Raw genomic sequence first — 22,410 nt, forward strand, 5'->3', positions numbered from 1 at the left:
ACACCAGAAAAAAAATATTTTGTGAGAAAACAACAGTTCCTTACTCTGTACCACCTGCTTAAATGCAAACCAAAGGCACCCAAATGATGCAACCCATGAGTGTGGAAGAGGCTGGCGGATGGGCTGTCACGTCTGGCTGATCTGATGTCAGAGCAGATCATGTGGTGCTCTGTGGGCAGCTGGGACTGGCCCGCCGAAAGCACATGGATTACAGTCTGAGGCTGTAATGGGAAAGTCGGTTCCTGGGCTGCTGTCTCATAGACATCAGCTTGCAGGGAAGCTGGGGGCTCTCCGACTTGCCCTGCTCCGGGGCCCCTCCTGCTGCGTGACTCACAGGCACATTGCAGAGAGAAGCTGCCGCTCCCAGTAAGTGCTTAAAGAAGGTCTTTATTCAGAGCATTTTGGAAGCGGGGAGGAAGTGTTTGTGTTGATAGGGGGTGCTGGAAGCCTTTGTAAAACCCCCTCCTTGGATCTGGGCTGGGCAGCGGCGCTTTCCATGCCATTCTGGAGTTCAAAGGCAGCGCTGATGTGCAAATGTTCCCCAGCCCTGGTTTTGGTTTGTTCTCCATGTGATGTGTTTTTCCGATTTGCATTTTCTCTTTCTTTAACCGTAGGGCAGATTTTTGAGATCTGGTTAAAGTGAATTGATTTCAGATTCCCAGCCCCGGAGTGGACTTGGTGCTCCCTGTATGATAAGCAGGGAGAGGGGCAAGAGGGTGGTGGCTCTTTTGGTCAGAATCACTGCTTGTGTGAAGACACTGACTGTGTCTGTGCCGGAGAAAGTGGTTGCCACCCCTTCTCTGCACTGGGTGAGTGGGTGGTGTGAGAGAAAGCGGGGGCGAACCAGCAGTGACGAGATTTGATTAGTTTTTGGTAAACAGCAGTGCTATTAGTATATTGCCTTTTTCTTACGGTCAAAATTTATATTAAATAGTGTCAGCTGGCAGAACAGGTGCTGGCAGTGGAAGAATGATGGAGTTCTTTCTCCCTTTCCCAGCTAGTGAATTGCCTTTCCTGCATCGAAAGCCCAATTAAGGAGTAGAGAGAAATGTGACAGATACACATTTCTGAGCACTGTTTTTTTGTTTGTTGGTTTGTTCTTTTGTTTGGTTTTTATTTTTTATTCTTAGCAAGCACCATATTTCCACCCGCATGCATCAGGAATGATTCTCACCTTGACGATGTCTTAGGTGTGGCCTTTTTGGAGAGCAAAGGAATGAATTCGATAACATCCTTCTCTTCCTTCTGAGCATATAACATTAAGTTTGTTTTAGAGACTGAAAATAAATGTGTGTGGTTGGAAGGAGATATAAAGGGGAATTTAGAAGAACAGATTGTTTATTTGCCCTGGCACTTTTCTGTGAACACTTGATAGAGTTCTAGGTCAAGGTGTATGGTGTCCCCTTGAGGGATAATAGGCAAATAATTAGGCTATGTCTTTAAGCATTGGAAAATCTTTATTTTTTTAAGGAACAGAACCTGGTCTTTTCTGTGAATCTCTGCACAAACCATAGGCTTTGGGGCCAAACACTGATTCCAGAGACACTTAGGCATTGAAGAAACTTTTGGGTGAGAAAGATGATGGTATGAATGCAAAGAAAATATGCTTAGATGGGTTTTGTCCTTCTTTTTTTTTTTTTAAGCCTTTTGCAGTATATGGTTTAAGTCACAGAACAACAAACAACAGAAGAGAGCGTGCCCCACCCATAGTGTTGTGAACATGGATGATTCCCCTCCCATTCTATTCCACTGAACTGCATAAACACCACCACAGAGACAGTTCTAATTCATCTTTTGAACCCTGTATGTTACAGGTACAAGCCATATAAAATGAAGACATAGAAAAATGGAAGATCCTCCCATCCCACCCTACTTTCTCCTCCTTCCATATTGTTGAGTAAAGCTAGATTTATCCTGGGAAGGGTCTCCATCCCTGCTTGTAATTTTGTTAGCCATTTCGTGTAGGCGAGCATGGTGTGAGGATTTCAGAGGTAGTCTTCCTGATCTGGCCCTCTGTCCCTGCCTAGACCACACCCCCTTTTTTGGCCACATGCCTAAAACTCTTTCTGAAGGGGAGTGTGATAAAACGATGCCCATCCTTGGGCACATGGATTCCTCTGTCACATAAACCGAAGAGCCCTGATTTCTCTGCAGACACACATTTCCTGCTTCTCAGGGTGAAGATACCCAGTTATGGGGTTTTAGAATTCCTTTTCTTTAAAGATTAACACAGTAATGTGAAAAGAAATGGAAGAAAATTATCCATTTTTCCATCTCACTCACACAACTCTGTTTAATGTCCTGTATTCTCTTCCTGTCTTTATCATCACATTAGGCTAGCTATGTTTAATGCAGAGGGGCTATCCACACTCCTCCAGATTTCTACTTTTCAGGGAAGGCACCTGTAGTTACAGACTTAGAGCTGGACCAGACCCTATTAGGACTGATAGTTCAGCCGTATTTCACAGAGGGTAAAGCTGGCCAGAGTTACACATCTGTTGAGTGAGAGTTGGGACCAGAACCCAGATTGCCTGACTGTCCAGTGCTCCTTCTGCAATCATGAAACCTAAGGAGAGAACATTTTCTTTAAAAATTAGGTGTTTTTTTCAATTTCTGGTTCTTTTTTATTTTATTTAAAATGCTGTGTAATTATTAGCATAGTAAAATGACTGTAATTTCACTGTCTTTCCTGAAGAATGTCTTGCAATAGATTGGAAAGTCAATTTTGTTTTTTTAAATTAGAGACAGGTTCTTGCTGTGTTGTCCAAGCTGGACTCAATTCCTGGGCTCAAGTAATCCTCCTGCCTTAACCTCCCAAGTAGCTGGGATTACAGGCATGAGCCACTGTGCCTAGCTTTGCCTTTGTTTTTCTGTTTGTTTTTGGAGATAGGGTTTCTCTTTGTTGCCCAGGCTGGAGTGCAGGGGCGTGACCATAGCCCATGTAACCTTAAACTTGGGCTCAAACAATCCTTCAGCCTTAGACTCCTAAGTGGCTGGGACTACAGGTGCATGCTGCTATGCCGGGATAATTTTAAAAATTTTTTGTGGACATGGAGTCTTGCTATGTTGTCAGGGCTAGTCTGGAACTCCTGGGCTCAAGTGGTCCTACTGTGTTAGCTTCCCTAGTAGCTGGGATTACAGGCATGCACCATCCCACCTAGTTCAGATTGGAAAATCTTTACAGAGAAAATTAAGTTCTATTTTCTTAGGAAAGTAGCATGTTTATATTCTTTGTGGGTCATCTGATGAAATCTCAAATACCTGATTGTTACAGTTTTCTAATCTTGGCTTTCTGAGAATGTAGACCACCCCTTTTTTTTTTTTTTTTTTTTGATACTGGGACTCAGTCTGTCACCCAGGCTGGAGTGCAGTGGTGTGATCACAGCTCGTGTAACCTTGAACTCTTGGGCTCAAGTGATCCTCTCACCTCAGCCTTTTAAGTAACTGGGATTATAGACAAGCACCACTATGCTGTCTTCTACCCTAATTAATAAGGGGATTATTGTTTAGTTATGGCAAACCACATACCACGAGAACATTTAGAAGCTTCATTCTATTTGGGTGGTTTTCTGAATCATATAATTTTTTTTTTTTTTTTTGAGACAGGGTCTGTCTGTCACCCAGGCTGGAGTGCATTGGTGCAATCTTGGCTTAATGCCACCTCCACCTCCTGGGCTCAAGTCATCCTCCTATCTCAGCCCTACCAAGTAGCTGGGATCACAGGTGCACGCCACCACACCCAGCTAACTTTTGTATTTTTTGTAGACACAGGGTTTCACCTTGTTGCCCAGGCTGGTCTTGAACTCCTGGGCTCAAGTGATCCACCTGCCTCAGCCTCCCAAAGTGCTGGGATTACAGGCATGAGCCACTGCGCCTAATTTTCTTTCTTTATACAAACCTATTCATGGTGACATATTTAAAAACCATTTAAGGGGCTGGGCGCGGTGGCTCACGCCTATAATTCTAGCACTTTGGGAAGCCGAGGTGGGAGGATCACAAGGTCACGAGATTGAGACTATCCTGGTTAACACTGTGAAACCCTGTCTCTACTTAAAAAAAAAACAAACAAAAATTAGCCGGGCTTGGTGGCATGTGCCTGTAGTCCCAGCTACTCAAGAGGCTGAGGCAGGAGAATCTCTTGAATCCGGGAGCCAAGATTGCGCCACTGCTCTCCAGCCTGGGCGACAGGCCGTCTTTAAAAAAAAAAAAGAAAAAAAAAGAAAAGAAGAAAAAGAAAAGCAACAACAAAAAAACCATTTAAGGCCAGGCATAGTAGCTCATGCCTGTAAATTCTAGCTCTTTGGGAGGCCGAGGCGGGCAGATTGCTTGAGGTCGGGAGTTCGAGACCAGCTTGGCCAATATGACGAAACCTTGTCTCTGCTAAAACTACAAAAATTAGTTGGGGGTGGTGGCATGTGCCTGTGGCCCCAGCTACTTGGAGGGGTGAGGTAGGAGGATGACTTCAAACCAGGAGGCAGAGGTTGCAGTGAGCCAAGATCACAACCTGCACTCCAGTCTGGGTGACAGAGTATCACCCTGTCTCAAAAAAAAAAAAAAAAAAAAAAAAAAACCTGAAAAAATAAAAACAAAATAAAAAACATTTAAAAGATGTTTAATTCAAAATAAAATTTCAGATTAATTTTTTCCCTGTTGAGATCAATGCTAGGCCCACAAGAGATTTTAAAAAAATACTTGTTCATTGAATGATAGAACAAATATATAGAACATTGCAATTCTTGCTTATGAGTATAATGAGATTTAAAAGGTAATCCAACATTATGCTGTTCCACAATGTTATTAGAATGCCCATCTGTTAATTATTCAATCTTATTTTGGTAAGGGTAAGACTACCACGTATTTGCTTAAAATAATGCAGATATGAATAAATATCATAGATAATTCACCTGTGTTGATGCTATTTGTAAAAGCAATAAACACAAAGTTAGATTGGGTGTTGTTTAATTACAATTGTTGGAAGTCTCGGATTCAGTACAGAGGCCCTCTGATTATATCCTGGATATGCAATAGTCAGTTTCTACTGGTTGAGTGGGGATATCTCTTTATTGTAGACATTAAACTATAGTGATATATTGGGAGAAATTAGTTCTGGTGGCTTTGAGTGGTTTCAAAAAGAATAATTGGGACACTGTTCTAAACAGCCAGCACTCTCTAGCTCAGAAACAAATGGCTGCATGTGTGACATTTCTAAATGGTGACATCTTCAAGGAACTCTTTAAATGGTTACTTATTTTAAGCTTCAGGTTATGAAGGAAAGAAAAAATTAGGCAGGGGATATTAGTTGTTAATGCTCCTAATATGAACAGATAGAAACTTCAGATAAAGATATCATTTATTTCAAAAAGATGTAACTAAGAGGAAATGCAAAAAAAAAAAAAAAAAAAAAGGCAAAGTTCAGTAAAGTAAATAGCTGCTGTACTAATTGTAAATTTCACTCTTTGAGGTCTTGGGTGCCTTTAACCGATTCCATTTAGGCAGAAAGCACAAGCAAATATCTCTTGTAAACAAAGCAACAAATTTAAGTTAATGCTAATGCGTTCACAGCCAGAGCCAAAAGTTTTTCAGGGTTATTATAACACACTGGGCTCTCAGCCCATCCATCTAAATGTCCAAAGTAGACTAAAGTTATGGATCAGCCCATTGTATATACCATCCCACATGAGAGCCAGATGCTACTGTTTACTGTGCTAGTGACTTAGCCAGATTCAATGTGAAATTTGAGATTACTGTTTGGGGTCCCTGGAAGTTATAGATGGATTTTTCTGATCATGGATTTAGGCTTCTATACTTCAATCTGTTTTGATTAATGCCGATTTTTTTTTAAGGACAATTTTTTAAACCTAATTTATACCCTAAACTTTAGATGGAGAGTTTCCTTATAAAAATTGGGTTCATTTATTGTCTTTGGACCTTGGATGTGTTGTAGGTCTTCAGCATCTATCTATCTATCTATCTATCTATCTATCTATCTATCTATCTATCTATCTATTTATCGATCGGGAGACAGGGTCTTGTTCTGTCACCCAGGCTGGAGGGCAGTGGTGTGATCATAACTTACTGCAGTCTCGCTCTTGGCCTCAAGCGATTTTCCTGCCTCAGCCTCCTGGGTAACTAAGATGACAAGACTACAGGAGAGTGACAGGACTACAACCATGACAAGTTAATTTTTTAAGTTTTATTTTTGTGTAGACAGGGTGTTGTTCTGTTGTCCAGGCTGGTCTTGAACTCCTGGCTTCAAGCAATCCTCCTGCCTTAGCTTCCCAAAGTGCTGGGATTACAGGTGTGAGCCACTGTACCCTGCCTTTAGCATATTTTTATTCTTTGTTTTGAGGATGGAAAAGCAGCCATGGAATTCTATTGCACAGCAACTACACTAGAAAATGTAATTATAATGCAGATTTTAAGATGATTTGGTAAAAAACCAGTTCTGTGTATATTGAGAAAAAGACTATCCACTGTCTTAAGAAAATGTGGCACATATACACTATGGAATACTATGCAGCCATAAAAAAGGATGAGTTCATGTCCTTTGTAGCAACATGGATGAAGATGGAAACCATCATTCTGAGCAAACTATCACAAGGACAGAAAACCAAATACCACATGTTCTCACTCATAGGTGGGAATTGAACAATAAGAACACTTGGACACAGGGTGGGGAACATCACACACTGGACCTGTCATGGGGTCGGGGGAGGGAGGAGATATACCTAATGTAAATAACAAGTTAACGGGTGCAGCACACTAACACGGCACATGTATACATATGTAACAAACCTGCCTGTTGTGCACATGTACCCTAGAACTTAAAGTATAATTTAAAAAATAACAAATAATAAATTAAAAAAAAAGAAAAAAGAAAAAGACTATCCAGTGTCCTCAGTTGGAAAGAAAATTTCATCATTCAAGACCCAGTATTATCAGATTTTGTTGACATAGTTAGATCCCTTATCCCTTAACCCTCTCCGATTTGGTTTATGTCCTTTTCATCCAATTAAACGGTTTTTTGAGGAAGTATCACAAGTAATGATAATACTATCAATAATACTACCAATACTACAACAGCAACTGTTGTAGGGAAGGAAAGATTTCTTTTCCTCATCCATTGCTAAGTTCATGGCTGAGGCACCTATAACAAAAGACAGATTAACCAGAGAAAATCATAAACCAAATTCATTTAATTAATATGTTTACATGACATAAAAGCCTTCAGAAATGAAGACCCAAAGAAACAGGTACATTTGTACATTTTTGTGCTTAGGGTTGATGAAGAGTAGACAGTTGTGGAAAAGTATGATTGGACAAAGGAGGTGTGATCTAATGGTAATAAACTGGGGGACTTAGCTAGACCTGTGTGTTCAGATTTGTCTCTGTGTCCCTGTGCCTTTGGAGATAAGAACATTCCTTTCCTCCGGATATAGGGTGGGCACCTCTCCATGAGAGCCTTAATGACTTATTTCACAGGAAGGTCAAAGAATTGTTTTTTGGCTTACTTCAGGGGAGAAAGGCAAGAGAAAGTCAGCGAGTAACTTTTCTGCTTCTACTGCTTCCTCAAATGCCAAAGTGCCGTATTTTGGGGTAGCACATCCTGAACCCCATCACTGCTAAATGCTGAGCACTTTCCATACGCAAGACCCTGCACTAATACTTCACTTATTTATGGACGTTTCATAGATGGTATGATGAACTTGCCCCAAATGTGTGACTTGTCATTTGAGAATCCAGTCTGTCTAGACTTTTTAAGTCTAAGGCCTATCTCATAACCTGTTGTTACTGTTTTGACTATAAATTTCTACAGAGTTGTGTAGTCTGTTTTGCTTCAGACTTCAAAACCACTTGTGACATCTGTACCAAACACAGTGTCAATGGTCTCATTGCAACCTGAAAAGCCAGTTGTCCCTGGAACAGCAGTAACACTGTCCCTTCCAGCAGTAACTTCTGAAGAATCTTCAGGTGCAGCTATTTTGTCTTCCATCTGTGAAACCTGTTGTTACTTCTGCCGGGACCGCATCTGACAAGCCTGTTATTGGCACTCCAATTCAAATCAAACTTGCCCAGTTGGGCCCTGTCCTTTCACAACCAGCTGGGATTCCATAGTTAGTTAAAGTCAAGCAACTAGTAGTTCAGCAGCCTTCAGGAGGCAATGAAAAACAGGTGACCACACTTTCACATTCCTCAGCATTGACCATTTAGAAATCTGGATAGAAGACGATGCCAGTGAACACTGTAATACCTACCAGTCAGTTTCTTCCAGCTTCCATTCTAAAGCAAATTACTCTGCCAGGAAATAAAATTCTGTCGCTTCAAGCATCTCCTACTCAAAAAAATAAAAGAGAATGGAACAACATACTTCAGGGATGAAGATGACATCAATGATGTGACTTCTATGTCAGGGGTCAAACTTAATGAAGAAAATGCCTGTATCTTAGCAACAAACTCTGAATTGGTTGGCACACTCATTCGGTCATGTAAAGATGAACCATTTCTTTTTATTGGAGCTCTACAAAAGATAATGTTAGACATTGGTAAAAAGCATGACATTACAGAACTTAACTCTGATGCTGTGAACTTGATCTCCCATGCAACACAGGAACAATTACGAGGCCTTCTAGAAAAACTGACTGCAGTTGCTCAGCATCGGATGACTACTTACAAGGCAAGTGAAAATTACATCCTGTGTAGTGATACCAGGTCACACACACCTCAAATTTCTTGAAAAGCTGGATCAATTGGAGAAGCAGAGAAAGGATTTAGAAGAAACAGAAATGTTACTTAGGGCAGCCAAGAGTCGTTCTAATGAAGAAGATCCAGAACAGCTGAGATTAAAGCAGAACGCCAATGAGTTACAGCATTTGGAACTTGAACAGATGCAGCATAGAGATGCTAATCTCACAGCTCTTGCAGCTATTGGACCAAGGAAGAAGAGACCACTAGAACTTGGAAGTGAGGGCTTAAAATACAACCTTCTTGCTTCTGGGACATCCAGCCTAACAAGTCACCAAACTGTTGCTTCGTCCAAGAATCTGCCTCAGGGACTTGATATTTTGTATGGACAGGAGCAGGAGATGAAGTATTCTCGAGTTCTATACCTGGCCCTTCTGAAGTGACCACTCCACTCTCCATCCAGATCCTTGCTATTTACTGCCAAGGAAGACACAAAGAGCACTGTTGCACTGTCCTCAAATTTCAGTTTCTGGAAAATAATCACCAATACGAAAGAGCAAATGAATGGAAAAACATTTCATGCTCATGGATAGGAAGAATCAATATTGTTAAAATGGCCATACTGCCCAAATCAATTTACGGATTCAACACTATTCCTATTTAAGTGCCAACACTATTTTTTACAGAACTAGAAAAAGCTATTCTAAAATTCATATGGAATAACAAAAGAGCCAGAATAAACAAAGCAATCCTAAGCAAAAAGAACAAAGCTGGGGGCATTACCCTGCTCATCTTCAAACTATACCACAGGCTACAGTAACCAAAACAGCATAGTATTGGTACAAAGACAGACATAGAGGCTAATAGAACAGGTTAGAGAACACAGAAATAAAATCGCAAACCTACAACCATCTGATCTTCAACAAAGCCTACAAAAATAAGCATTGGGGAAAGGATTCCCTATTCAATAAACACTGCTGGGATAACTGGCTAGCCATATGCAGAAGACTGAAACACGACCCCTTTCTTTCACCATATACAAAAATCAACTCAAGATGAATTAAGGACTTTTTTTTTTTTTTTTTTTTTTTTTGAGACAGAGTCTTGCTCTGTCACCCAGGCTGGAGTGCAGTGGCATAATCTCGGCTCACTGCAAGCTCCGCCTCCCGAGTTCAAGCAATTCTCTTCCTCGGCCACCCGAGTAGCTGGGATTACAAGCGCCCACCACCACACCTGGCTAATTTTTGTATTTTTAGTAGAGAGGGGGTTTCACCACCTTGGCCAGGCTGGTCTTGAACTCCTGACCTCATGATCCACCTGCCTTGGCCTCCCAAAGTGCTGGGATTATAAGCGTGAGTCACCGTGCCCGGCCGAATTAAGAACTTAAATATAAAATCTGAAACTATAAAAACCCTAGAAGAACACAGAAAGTGCAATTCTAGACACAGGCTCTGGCAAAGATGTCATGACAAAGATTCCAAAAACAATTGCAATAAAACCAAAAATTGACAAATGGGACCTAATTAAAGTAAATGATGTTTGCACAGCAAAGGAAACTATTAACAGAGTAAACAGACAACCTCCAGAATGGAGGTTTGCAAACTATGTATCCAGCAAAGATCTATGTATCCAGCAAAGGTCTAATACCTGGAATCTATAAGGCACTTAAAGCAAAAAACAAACAACCCTATCAAAAAATGGGCAAAGGAGGCTGGGTGTGGTGGTTCACACCTGTAATTCCAGCTCTTTGGGAGCCGGAGGCGGATGGATCACTTGAGGCCAGGAGTTCAAGAACAGGCTGGCCAGTATGGTGAAACCCCATCTCTGCTAAAAGCAAAACAAAAATTAGCTGGGCGTGGTGGCGCTTGCCTGTAATCCCAGGTATTTGTGGGGCTGAGGCACAAGAATCGCTTGAACTCAGGAGGCAGAGGTTTCAGTGAGCTGAGATCATGCCACTGCATTCTAGCCTGGGTGACAGAGTGGGACTCTGTCTCAAAAATATAAATAAATACATAAATACATAAATAAATACAGTGCAGTTTAAATCCAATGTTTGTTTGTTGGATTTATGTCTAGATAATCTGTCCAATGCTGAGAGTAGAGTGTTTAAGTCCTGAACTATTACTGTATTAGAGTCTATTTCTCCCTTTATATCTGGGTGTTTTGGTGTTGGGTACACATACATTTACAATTATATTTATTACATCCTCAGGCCTGGTGCAGTGGCTCATGCCTATAATCCCAGCACTTTGGGAGGCCAAGGTAGAAGGATTGCTTTGAGACCAGGAGTTAGACTAGCCTGGGCAACATAGTATAAGCCCATCTCTACAAAAAAAAAAAAAAGAAAAAGAAGGGGCAAAGGACGTGGAGAGACACTTCTCAAAAGAGGACACACAGGCGGCCAACAGGCATATGAAAAAAAATTCTCAAAACTAATCATTAGAGATGTGTAAATCAAAACCACAATGAAATATCATCTCACACCAGTTAGAAGGGCTACTATGAAAAAGTCAAGGCTCACACCTGTAATCCCAGCACTTTGGGAGGCCGAGGCAGATAGATCACAAGGTCAGGAGATTGAGACCATCCTGGCTAACACGGTGAAATCCCATCTCTACTAAAAATACAGAAACAAAATTAGCTGGGCGTGGTGGTGGGCGCCCCTAGTTCCAGCTACTCGGAAGGCTGAGGCGGGAGAATGGCGTGAACCCAGGAGGTGGAGCTTGCAGTGAGCAGAGATCGTGCCACCGCACTCCAGCCTGGGCAACAGAGTGAGACTTGGTCTCAAAAAAAAAAAAAAAAAAAAAAGTAAAAAATAATAGATGCTGGTGAGGTTGCGGAGAAAAGTGAACACTTATACACACTGCTGGTGGGAATGTAAACTAGGTCAGCCACTATGGAAAGCAGTTTGAAGATTTCTCAAAGAACTTAAAAGAGAGCTACCCTTTGACACAGCATCTCATCACTGAGTATATAACCAAAGAAACATAAATTGTTCTACCATCAAGTCATATGCAAACATATGTTCATTGCAGCGCTGTTCACAATAGCAAAGACATGGAATCAACCTGAAAACCTATCAACAGTGGACTGGGTAAATAAAATGTGGTACATACACAACATGGAATACTACACAGTCATTAAAACGAATGAGATCATGTTCTTTGCAGCAATATAGATGGAGCTGGAGGCCATTATCCTAAGCAAATTAACACAGTAACAGGAAACCAAATACCAGATGTTCTTATTTGTAGGTGGAAGCTAAACGTGGAGTACAAATACACATGGACACAAAGAAGGGAACAGTAGACACTGGGGTCTACTTAAAGGTGGAGTGTGGGAGGAGAGTGAAGATTGATACTTTTCGGTTACTATGGTTATTACCTGGGTAACAAAATAATCTATACACCAAACCCCTGTAACATGCAATTTTTTTTTTTTTTTTTTGAGACAGTCTCATTATGTCACCCAGGCTGTAGCGCAGTGCCACAATCTCAGGCCACTGCAACCTCTGCTTCCCATGTTCAAGCAATTCTCCTGTCTCAGCCTCTTGAGTAGCTAGGACTACAGGTGTGAGCCACCAACACCTGGCTAATTTTTGTATTTTTAGTAGAGACGGGGTTTCGCCATGTTGACCAGGCTGGTTTCTAAATCCTGGCCTCAAGTGATCCTCCTGCCTCGGCCTCCCAAAGTGCTGTGATTACAGGCATGAGCCACAGCACCTGGCCTATAAGACGCAATTTACTTATATACCAAACCTGCACATGTACCCCTAAAACTAAAATAAAAGTTGGAAGAAAAAAAATAGATTTTGCATCATTTTACAGTCACAAAATTATTTTATTTTGCCCGGGAAAGACTATTGTTTCTTCATATTGTATACTCTGTGCTTACTAAAACTTTGTTGATATGGATAAAAGCAGAGTCATTCAAATTGTTAAGTTATTTGTAGAGTAGTACTGCAGAATTTTAAATACCTCATCCTGATATTGTATGATATTCAATTTCAGAATAAACTAAGTCCTGTAAGAACATTTGGCCCAGATGTTACTAAAAATAATTGTTGCTCTAAAATTTCACACAGAGAATAACATTCCATGGTCTTCTACTGTTATGCGCTATTGCTTCATTTTTCCATTTGGGATTGAAAAGGAGAAATTTAGAAAAATATTTTAAAATGATACATATTCTTGCTTTATAACCTCCAATATTCTGCTTCAGTTAAATCTAAATTGTTGTAAAGAGACAACTGTATACTTGTGTTTAACCACTCATCTGTTTAAAGTATTTAGAATTTAAGTTGGAAAGAGACAAGTCCGCCTAAAGACAGATAGCAGGTAGTGTATGTACTATATGTTAGGACATGGAGCTAGGATAGGTTGGAAGGACAGAAAGTGATCTGTAGCAGCTGGATGGGAAGACTAGCTTCATTTGGACATGGGACAGTATGAAAGGTGGTCTTACTTTCAGTTTGAACCACAAGAGAAACAGAAAGAGGCTTGGTTGTTCTGATAGTGAAGGAAATTCCTTAGAAGTTTTACTGAAGAAAGCCTTGGAATACAGAATTATAAAAAGTTTTAAACAGAATAAGCCAAACATGAGGTAGTGGGTAAGGGGAGGAAATAATACGCTGAAATGCCAATCTTTAGACCACAGTAGCTCTAAAATCTAGAGCATTAGAATATTGGATTGGACAGACAGCTGGCTGGAGATGTCTGATTTTGGAACTGTCAGGGCAATTTTTGCAAGATAAATCTGATAGGTCAAAATTAGAGTAGTTTAAGCAGTGAATACTCTCATTTACACTTAATGATTAGTTTTGATGATACACGATGCGCCTAGGTGGCTGTATATTTTTTCCTTTAATTTATGAATGATTTATGTTTTAAAATACTTAATAGACTGTCCCAAATTCGAAAGGTACAAAAGGATAAATAAATCTTTCTTTATCACTGGTGCTCCAGTTCTCCTCCTGAGAGACAACTGCTGTTTTTAATTCCATGTGTGTCTTCCGAGTATATTGTATAACTATATATATACATAGATATAACTTTTAAAACACAAATTGTAACATACTATATATACTATTCTGTGCCTTTTTTTCATTTAACATGTCTAGAAGATTATTCTCTGTCAGTATATACAAAGTTGCCTTACGCTTTAAAGAAATGTTTCATTATGAAAAAGTTCAGACATACACAAAACTAGAACGTATAATGGATCCCCAGGTATCCATTACCCAGTTCAACACATATATCAATATTTTGACATTCTTACTATGTATTAGATGATATTAAAAATTATTAACTTTGTCAGGTGAGATAGTGGCTTGGTGGTTATATTTTAAAAATGTTCTTAGAGAAGCATCTGGAAATATTTATGACTGAAATGATATGTTCTCTGACGTTTGAGATCTACTTTAAAATACACCAGAAGAAAAAAGTATGTGTGGAAGGAATAGCTTGAACCAAGATTGGCAAAATGTTGAAGTTAAGTGCATGCAGATTCATTATATCATTTTCTCCTCTATTGTGTATGTTAGAAAATTTCTATAATAAGAAATACATTTGCCAATCTGGTTCCATCTATAGCTCTCCCCTTTTTTGGAAGTATTTTAAAATGAATCCTAGATATTATGTAATTTCACCCATAAATACTTCTGTATGTATTTCTAATATTATAAGGACTTAAAAAAACACTACAAAGCCATGATCACATCTCAGAAAATTAACAGTAATCTTAGTATAATCCAATATCCAGTCAATTTTCCAATTGCTCTGATTTCCTCCAAAATGTCTTTTTGCAGTTGCATTATTTAAGAGTCAAATTAGGTTCATATATGGCATGTCTTAGGTCTTTCTTGATCTTTAGTAATCAGACATTATAAAAAATTAGATTTTTAAAAAACAGACACTTACTTCATTGAGAAACTGGCTTATCTGTTCTGTAGAAGGCCCCACCTTGAGGATTGTTTTTTGTTTTTTGTTTTTTTTGAGATGGAGTCTTGCTCAGTCACCAGGCTAGAGTGCAGTGGTGTTATCTCTGCTCACTGCAACCTCTGTCTCCTGGGTTCAAGTGATTCTCCTACCTCAGCCTCCTGAACTACAGGCGCACACCACCACGCCCAGCTAATTTTTGTATTTTTTTTTTTTAGTAGAGATGGGGTTTCACCATGTTGACCAGGATGGTCTTGATCTCTTGACCTTGTGATCCACCTGCCTCAGCCTCCCAAAGTGCTGGGATTACAGGCGTGAGCCACCACGCCCAGCTCACCTTCTGGATTTGACTGGTTGTTTCCTTCAGGTGTGGTTCAATTTGTTCCTCTATCCCTTATATTTGAGTCTTGATTAGATTCACTTTCAGTATGTTGCCAAGACTCCTTCATAGGGGGTGCTTGTTCTGCTCTTCCTGCTGTATCATCTCAGGAGGCCCACCAGTCTCATGTTTCACTTTGAGTGGTACTAAGATTTAGGAGAGGATTTGGGTGGTGTCAGCCTCATCTGCCATCAACATTTCACTTGATGTTTTTGGCATGCAATGATTATTAATGATTGAGTCCATTATTTCATTAGGGATTACAAAACAATTTTTATTTTTATTTTATTTTAGTTTTTTTTTGAGATGGAGTATCACTCTCTTTCCCAGTCTGGCAATCTCGGTTCACTGCAAGCTCCGCCTCCTGGATTCATGCCATTCTCCTGACTCAGCCTCCCGAGTAGCTGGGACTACAGGTGCCCGCCACCACGCCTGGCTAATTTTTTGTATTTTTAGTAGAGACGGGGTTTCACTGTGTTGGCCAGGATGGTCTCGATCTCCTGACCTCATGATCCACCCACCTCAGCCTCTCAAAGTGCTGGGATTACAGGCGTGAGCCACTGCGCCCGGCCACGATTTTTAAATTCTTACATTCTGTTTATACTTATTATTTGGAATTGTTCTGCAAAGAAGTTTCCTTCATAACTATTTGATAAACCAAAGTATACAGTTGGCTTATTCTTTTTAATAACCACATAGCATTTTATTGTACTATAATTTAATTGGTCATCTATTATTTAAAGTATTTACTCTTTTTGGTTTGTTTACATTTTTTCCAACTGTATTTTCTCATATACTTATGCATTTACAATGAATAGTAAGCTATATAATTTTATAGTTACATTTTAATGGAAAAATAATTATCAGACTTTTTCTCTCTGTGTGTATGAATTTAGTATAAATATAAGAGGCCAAACCTGTATTTTAACCCTTGGTTGGTTACTTATTTATCACATGATGATGGGGAAATTATCCTTTCTTTTTTCTTTCTTTCAATTTATTCTTTGAAAGCCTCATTTTCTTAATTAATATACTGAGAATAATAACCAATTTCCAGAGTGTTTTAAGGATTAAATTAAAAAACTATCAAAATGCTTGGTAAAGTTCTTAGCATAGAGTAAGTGCTCATTAAAATGAACTTTCTGCTAAAATTTGAGGGATACGTGGAATAGCACATGCAAATTCTATTGGATAGGGCTTAGCAAATAGATGTTCAATAAATAGTGCCACTTTTCTCCATTTCTTAATTTTTCCCCAATCTGAGTAGTAGTGAAGATTACTTTTTTTCCCTAGGCTGTTTTCAGGAGTAATAAATAAATAAACCTTAGGTGCCCTGAGTTTTTTGCTGTGAAAGATCATTCTTCTGTTGGCCTTTATGGAGGCTTATCTGGAATTGCTGGGTCACGGCTTTCTATCCTGGGAGGCTGATATGGTTTGGCTTTGTGTCCCCACCCAAATCTCATCTCAAATTATAATCCCCACATGTTGAAGGAGGGACCAAATGGGAGGTAATTGGATCATGGGGGCAGTTTCCCCCATGCTGTTCTCATAATAGTGAGTGAGTTCTCATGAGAGCTGATGGTTTTAAAGTGTGACACTTCCTTGCTCTCTCCCTCTTGCCACCGTGTGAAGAAAGTGCCTTGCTTCTCCTTCTGCCATGATTGTAAGTTTCCTGAGGCTTCCCCAGCCATTCAGAACATCTTTTATTTATAAATTACCCAGTCTCAGGTAATCTTTATCGCAGTGTGAGAAACGACTAATAAAGAGAATTGGTACCAAGGTAGTGGGGCACTGCTATAATGATAACCTGAAAATGTGGATGTAACTTTGGAACTGGGTAACAGGCAGAGTTTGAAAGAGTTTGGAGGGCTCAGAAGAAGACAGGAAGATGAAGCAAAGTTTGGAACTTCCTAGAGACTTGTTGAATGGTTTTGACCAAAATGCTGATAGTGATATGGACAATGAAGTCCAGGCTGAGGTGGTCTCATATGGAGATAAGGAACTTACTGGGAACTGGAGTAAGGGTCACTCTTGCCATGCTTTAGCAAAGAGACTGGCGGCGTTTTGCCCCTGCACTAAAGATGTGTGAAACTTTGAACTTGAGAGAGATGATTTAGGGTATCTGGCAGAAGAAATTTCTAAGCAGCAAAGCATTCAAGAGGTGACCTGGTTTTTCCTAAAAGTGCACAATGATATGTGCTCACAAAGAGATGACTTGAAATTGGAACTTATGTTTAAAAGGGAAACAGAGCATAAAAGTTTGGAAAATTTGTTGCCTGACCATATGGTAGAAAAGAAAAACCCATTTTCTGGGGAGAAATTCAAGCCAGATGCATAAATTTTGCATAAGTAATGAGGAGCCAAATGTTAATCACCAAGAAAATAGGGAAAATGTCTCCAAGGCATGTCAGAGACCTTCAAAGCAGCCCCTCCCATCACAGGTGCAGAGGCCTAGGAGGATAAAATGGTTTCAGGGGCCAGGTCCAAGGCTGCTCTGCTCTGTGCAGCCTTGGGACAGGGCACCCTGCATCCCAGCAGCTCCAGTTCCAGCTGTGGCTAAAAGGGGGCCCATGTACAGCTCAATCTGTTGCTTCAGAGGGTGTAAGACCCAAACCTTGGCAACTTCCATGTGGTGTTGGGCCTGTGGGTACATAGAGGCAAGAGTTGAGGTATGGGAACCTCTGCCTCGATTTCAGAGAATGTATGGAAATGCCTGGATGTCCACACAAAAGTCTGCTGCAGCTGCAGTGGTGGAGCCCTTATGGAGAACCTCTGCTGGGGCAATGCAGAAGGGAAATGTGGGTTTGGAGACCCCACACAGAGTCCCCACTGGAGCACTGCCTAGTGAAGCTGTGAGAAGAGGGCCACCGTCCTCCAGACCCAAGAATGGTAGATCCACCAACAGCTTGCACTGTGTGCCTGGAAAAGCACAGGCACTCAATGTCAGCCCATGAAAGCAGCCTCAGGGGTTGTACCCTGCAGAGCCACAGGAGTGGAGCTGCCCATGGCCTTGGAAGCCCACCCCTTACATCAGCATTCCCTGGATGTGAGACATGGAGTTAAAGGAGGTTATTTTGGAGCTTTAAGGTTTAATGACTGCCTGGCTGGGTTTTGGATTTGTGTGGGTCCTGTGGCCCCTTTCTTTTGACCAATTTATCCCATTTGGAATGGGAACATTTACCCAATGCCTGTACCTCATTGTATCTTGGAAGTAACTAACTTGCTTTTGATTTTACAGGCTCATAGGCACAAGGGACTTGCCTTGTCTCAGATGAGACTTTGGACTTAGACTTTTGAGTGAATGCTGGGATGAGTTAAGACTTTGGGGGACTGTTGGGAAGGCATGATTGGTTTCAAAATGTGAAAATGACATGAGATTTGGGAGGAGCTAGGGGTGGAATGATATGGTTTGGCTCTGTCCCCACCAAAATCTCGTCTTGAATTGTACTCCCTACATGTTGAGGGAGGGACATAGTAGGAGGTGGATCATGGGAGCAGTTTCCCCTATGCTGTTCTTATAATAGTGAACGAGTTCTCATGAGAGCTGATGGTTTTAAAGTGCGGCACTTCCTCATTCTCTCTCTCCCTCCTGCCACTTTGTGAAGAAAGTGCCTGATTCCCCTTCCCCTTTTGCCACGATTGTAAGTTTCCTGAGGCCTCCCCAGTCTTGCAGAGCTGTGAGTCAATTAAACCTCTTTTATTTATAAATTATCCAGCCTCGGTTAGTATCTTTACAGCAGTGCGAGAATGGACTAATACAGAGGCCCTGCTGCATACTGGGAAATGCCTGCTTTTCAGGCAGTCCCAATCTGGAAAGGCTCAGGTGGAATGCAGACAGCACTTCTTTAACTGAGTTGTGGAACTAGAGTGAATGTTCCTCTTCTTCTCTGTCTTGGCCTTCCTACCTCATCCTTGGTTTCCAGTTCATTTTTAGGATTAGAAAGTTATTCTAACAGGCCGGGCACAGCGGCTTATGCCTGTAATCCCAGCAGTTTGGGAGGCCAAGGTTGGTGGATCACCTGAGGTCAGGAGTTCAAGACCAGCCTGGCCAACATGGTGAAGCCCCATCTCTACTAAAAATACAAAAAATTAGCTGGGCATGGTGGCTCATGCCTGTAATCCCAGCTACTCGGGAGGCTGAGGCAGGAAAATAGCTTGAACCCAGGAGGCAGAGGTTGCCATGAGCTGAGATCATGCCACTGCACTCCAGCCTGGGTGACAGAGCAAGAGTCTATCATCCATGTCAAAGAAAAAAAAAAAGAAAAAAGTTATCCTGATAAAACTCTAAATCTGTATTACTTCCAGTACTCTGTCTAAACCCACTGTGGGAATTAAAGCTAAACAGAATTATGAACAATTATTGTTTCCATGAAACACTACTTTAGAATAAATGGCACTTGCTTTACGGTTGATATGCCAAATTATCTTTTCTAGTAACTCATAAGAATTACTGTTTCTCCTGTGCCTTTGGTATTTCAGTTTCTCATAGGTTCTTCATCTTTGTAACATCTTAGGCCTTAGCTTTAGTCTTCAACTTTCCCCTATCAAATAATGGCCAAATTTTCCTCTTTCCTCTATGGACTTCTGGCATCTTCTCTTCTGTTCATTTCTCCCCTCGTTTTGTAATCTGTCCATTCTCAGAAGCACCATCTGTCCGTGAAGACATTTTGCACCCCTTGTTTGGTGACACTTTGTCCATGTGATGGATAAAGCTAGCCTTTCTCAGCATTACCTCATTTCTTTTTCCTACGTTTCTAGGTAATAGCTGACACACACTGTTCTTTCATTCACAGGTCCCAGTTTTAAAATATACAGAAGGCAGAAAGGTTAAGTGATTTGAAAATAGGTGTTGAAGATAATATAGAGTCAGCACTGCAGACTGGAAAAGAACGATTGTCTCCCTGATGCTTAGGATCAGGCTTTTTGTTTTGTTTTGTTTTTCAATGAAATCTGCTGAAGGAGCATACACATATTTTAGTGACAGCCTGGAAAACAAGAGACATTTTTGGTCATTCTAGTGCATTCCTTCTGTCTATTTTGATGTAAGGTTATTATGAATATGTGCTGAGTCTTTAAAGAGTAGATGATGCCAAATATTTTGACACATTTGAATGGTTTTCCTAAAGTATTAAGGTGTGGTTTGGATAAAATGAATGCTATTCTGTGTATTAATTCAGATTTGGAGCATCAAAAACTGTCACAAAATGGCACTGCTTCTCAAATAAAAGGTGAAGTGTAAAGGAAAAACATCAAAGAACAAGGAAGTGGCTTATTTTTTCAATTGTTTTACAATTAATCCATGATAAGTCAGTTCAGATTTCAATGACCAGCTTTAAGGCAATAATGATCCATGTCTGTTCTTTATCCTGGGCATAGAGATTTTTTGATTGAAGGATGACTTTAAAAAGAATTATAGGCCGGGCGCGGTGGCTCAAACCTGTAATCTCAGCACTTTGGGAGGCCGAGACGGGCGGATCACGAGGCCAGGAGATCGAGAGACGATCCCGGCTAACACGGTGAAACCCCGTCTCTACTAAAAAATACAAAAAAACTAGCCGGGCGAGGTGGCGGGCGCCTGTAGTCCCAGCTACTCGGGAGGCTGAGGCAGGAGAACGGCGTAAACCTGGGAGGCGGAGCTTGCAGTGAGCTGAGATCCGGCCACTGCACTCCAGCCTGGGTGACAGAGCAAGACTCCGTCTCAAAAAAAAAAAAAAAAAAAAAAAAAGAATTATAAGCAACAGTTGAAATTTTGCCTTGCACATTCTCTGTACCACATTTCTCCTTCATGGAAAAACCTCTTAAAAATGCCTATTTGTAATCTTTCTTGGCCAGGTTTGTACTATTCTGTATGTTGAGCTATGGCCTATTGTTTCCATTCATTCGATAATAATTGTTGTGATTCATTCGATAATAATTTATTAAGCAGCTACTATATGCTAGGGCTTGTGCTATATGCTGGAGGTACGAAGATAAGTAAGACATGGTCCTGGTCCCTGTCCTTCCTCTAACAGCAGGCTTTAGATCAAGCATCTCTGCTTGAACGAACAGGCTTTCCCAGTGTGGTGTGTAGATCAACTGCATATTCAGCTACTGAATCCGAATCTTGGGATGGGCTTAGGAATCTGCATTTTTGTCTGATGACTCTTATGCACTGGCTTAGGACATGGTAGGAGTGAGGTGGTTAATAGGGAGATACAGTGATATGTGATACAGCTCATTCCTCAGAGAGAGCTTCCATTCAGCTTTAATATTTCTGGGAGTTTCCTCAGGAGGGGAACAATTTGCCTGGCTTGAAGGTTATTTTGGAGGTGGCAGGCTGAAGTGCTACTGTAAGTTCTGGAATGGTGCTAATTCTGTCCTCCAGAAAATCATTTCTGGATCAAGGGGCAGATTCTGGGTTAGGTTGGGAATGCTGGATGAGGGGATAAGGGCCAAGGGCTTATATACCCAGAGGGTCCATAATGTAGCCCCTGGGGTGTCCAAAGAGGAAAAATACCATTAGGATTCATTTAGGGAGGGAAAAATGCAAAGATAAAACAATAAGAGTTAACACATATACAATGTCTTATATGCCTCGGTGCTGTGCAAAGCACTTTACATAAATTAATTAATCCTAATAATAATCCTATGAGGTGGGTCTAGTACTATCATCCTCATTTTACAGATAAGGAAACAGAAGTTAAGTAATTTTCTCAAAGTCACACAGCATAAGCCAGGATTCCAACCCAGGGAGTGTGATGCAGAAGGTAAGCTCATTCAGTTGCTTCTTAGAAGCATCATCATTTAAAATGCAGACAGTACAGTGCGGGTTTAAACTCACACCTTTCCTACTGTTATACTTGAGTATCCATATGTTTCAGCTTTTCACCAAAATAATACCCTCCCTTCGCCATAGGCTACACAAGGAACACTTCTGGAAGTCCTGAAAACTGCCCTCTTAAATGCTTTCAGGGCTGGTTTCTTCTGTTTTAGAGAAGAAATTACACCCTTCCTTTTGCTGTTACCTTGTAATCTAGATGCATATGAAAAGCCCCTTTACAGCAGAGCTGGTCCTTCAGTGCCTGAAGTGAAGACTGGATGCACTATTTTTAGAGACAAAGCCACAAGATCTTAGTCTTTAAACAAGTGTGGATACAAGAAAACTCACAGTGCATATTTAGAAGGCTGAACAACTTTTCAGTTTCTTTTTTAAAATTTTAATTGCAGATTGGGTGTCTGAAGACTTTCATGTTGTATGTTCAGTAAATATGGGTCATTAATAAAAAGTTGAAAAAATGCTAACAAGGGAAAATACATTTGAGGCGAGTCTGAGCTTCCAACAAGGAGAGTTATTTGACTTGAGTTCTTTTTCAGGAGCTATGTAACATTATTACATATTGAGCTGATGATAGACATCTGGCATGCAAACAGATC

At 40.6% G+C, this 22,410-nt stretch overlaps 1 protein-coding gene and 1 pseudogene across 20 annotated transcripts in view; both read left to right on the plus strand.

The window, feature by feature from the left end:
* Positions 1-22,410, plus strand: part of ANK2 (ankyrin 2) — a 695,731-nt gene that overhangs the window by 122,642 nt on the left and 550,679 nt on the right. For 19 of the 20 annotated variants that reach the window (XM_015139094.3, XM_078002174.1, XM_028848704.2 and 16 more), the window contains exon 1: positions 253-366. The exons of the other annotated variant lie outside the window; for it this stretch is intronic. The gene's annotated coding sequence lies outside the window, so the exon portion shown is untranslated. Of the gene's footprint in view, positions 1-252; positions 367-22,410 lie in introns of those variants that run through there. 20 annotated transcript variants of the gene reach the window in all.
* LOC702296 (transcription initiation factor TFIID subunit 4B-like) lies at positions 227-9,125 on the plus strand (annotated as a pseudogene).

Source organism: Macaca mulatta, chromosome 5 (genome assembly GCF_049350105.2).
Source record: "Macaca mulatta isolate MMU2019108-1 chromosome 5, T2T-MMU8v2.0, whole genome shotgun sequence".
Classification (NCBI taxonomy): Eukaryota; Metazoa; Chordata; class Mammalia; order Primates; family Cercopithecidae; genus Macaca; species Macaca mulatta.